The sequence below is a fragment of the Limulus polyphemus genome, unplaced genomic scaffold (genome assembly GCF_000517525.1).
Source record: "Limulus polyphemus unplaced genomic scaffold, Limulus_polyphemus-2.1.2 Scaffold1038, whole genome shotgun sequence".
In the NCBI taxonomy this organism is placed as follows: domain Eukaryota; kingdom Metazoa; phylum Arthropoda; class Merostomata; order Xiphosura; family Limulidae; genus Limulus; species Limulus polyphemus.
The window spans coordinates 254,704-257,102 of NW_013666648.1; positions in this window are offsets into that span (position 1 = coordinate 254,704).

Genomic DNA, 2,399 nt, shown 5'->3' on the forward strand with positions numbered 1-2,399 from the left:
GCAAATGTTTCGGACAACGGTAACAACCCTTCTCAGATACCGACAAACAATGCCTCCCAGTGGTCTGCGGGCTTATAATGCTAGAATCCGGGTTTTGATACCCGTGGTGGGCAAAGCACAGGTAGCCCATTGTGCTTCACTTCAAACAAACAATAAGAAAACACTGAAAGCTGGAACAAAATAATTAGAACAAATATAGAACCTATACCAAACCAAATATTAGTTAAGCATCTACTGTTATCAGATCTCTAGTTGCTTCACAATAATAAATAATTACTTTACATATCACGTGTTAAAGAAACTGCCTTGTTGATGAATAAATAAATCCGCCATCTTGAAAATTTTCCTTTATTATATTGCACTGTCATACAAAAACATTTTGGTTTGTAAATGGTATATTGAAAAGAAACTTTCTATCTCGAAAAGATATATAATCATCTAGTTCTTTTTCTTCTTCAGCAACTGCACTGACATATTTCTCTCGTTCATCCGCAAAAATATCATCATACTTATTTCTCTCTTGGCCACAATTTTCATTTCTGTATTTCTGTTGTTTCTTAGAGGGACTGTCGTCCACCTTTCTGTGATGTGGGCCAGGACCACTGACATATCTTTGTCGTTTATGAGCGAGATTATCACCAAATCGTCTTTCATCTTGATCAGAAGCAGCCTTGTATTCTTGTCGCTCTTGTATGGATTTTTCGTCATCTTCTCTTTGTTCTCTGCGAAAGTTTTCGTCATTTCTCTCACTTTCTTCAACGGGAATGTTATAAAAGTCTGTTTTTTGGGGATGAGTCATTTTTTTGTGACGGGCTCGAACTAAAATGTTATCATACGTTTTTTGTTCTAGACGACCATCATTATTATGTTTCTCTCTCTTTTGAACAAATTGTATTTGTCTTTTCTCAGAATGAGGAACATATATTTTGTTTTCTTGAAATGGAACATAATTAAAATGCTTTTGCTGATGAAATGGAGCGTTGGTATATTTCTGTCGCTTCTCATCTTGAATAGGAAAACTGGCATGTTGTTCTCGAACAGTGATATGATTAAATGGTTTTCGTTCGTGAACAGGAATATCATCAAGATATATTTGATCTTGAACAGAAAAACCACTATGTCTTTCCCGAGAAGGTATATTATCAAACTGTTTTTGTTTTTGAACAGGGATATCTTTAAGTTGTCTTTGATCTTGAACAGGAATATCATCAGGATGCCTTTGATCTTTGACAGGTAAGCGGTCGTGTCGTTCTCTAACAGGTATATGATCAAATTTTTCTTGTTCATCAATAGGTATATCTTCAAGTTGTCTTTGATCTTTAAGAGGAATGTCATAAAGATGCTTTTTATCTTGAATAGATGAATGGTCATATCGTTTTCTAACAGGTATATGATCAATTTGTCTTTGGTATTGAAGAGGAATATCTTCAAGTTGTTTTTGACCTTGGACGGATAAACGGTCATGTTCTCCAACAAGGATATCTTCAAATTCTCTTTGATCTTGAACAGGAATATCATAATAATACCTTTTATTAGGGACAGGTAAACGATCATGTCGTTCTCCAACATGTATATGATCAAATTGTTTTTGTTCTTGAATAGGGATATACTCAAGTTGTGTTTGATCTTGAACAGAAATATCATCAAGATGCCTTTGATCTTGGATAGGTAAACGGTCATGTCGTTCTCCAACAGTTATATGATCAAATTGTTTTTGTTCTTGTATAGGGATATCTCCGAGTTGCCTTTGATCTTGAACAGGAATAACTTCAAGTTGTCTTTGATCTTGAACAGGAATAACTTCAAGTTGTCTTTGATCTTGAACAGGTAAACTGTCATGTCGTTCTCCAACAGTTATATGATCAAACTGTTTTTGTTCATGAACAGGAGTATCTTCAAGTTGTCTATGATCTTGAACAGGTAAACTGTCATGTCGTTCTCCAACAGTTATATGATCAAACTGTTTTTGTTCTTGAATAGGGATATCTTCAAGTTGTCTTTGATCTTGAACAGGTAAACGTTCATGTCGTTCTCCAACAGTTATATGATCAAAATGCTTTTGTTCATGAACAGGAGTATCTTCAAGTTGTCTTTGATCTTGAACAGGTAAACTGTCATGTCGTTCTCCAACAGTTATATGATCAAACTGTTTTTGTTCTTGAATAGGGATATCTTCAAGTTGTCTTTGATCTTGAACAGGTAAACGGTCATGTCGTTCTCCAACAGTTATATGATCAAAATGTTTTGTTCATGAACAGGAGTATCTTCAAGTTGTCTTTGATCTTGAACAGGTAAACGGTCATGTCGTTCTCCTAACAGTTATATGATCAAAATGTTTTGTTCATGAACAGGAGTATCTTCAGTTGTCTTTGATCTTGACAGGTAACGGTCATGTCGTT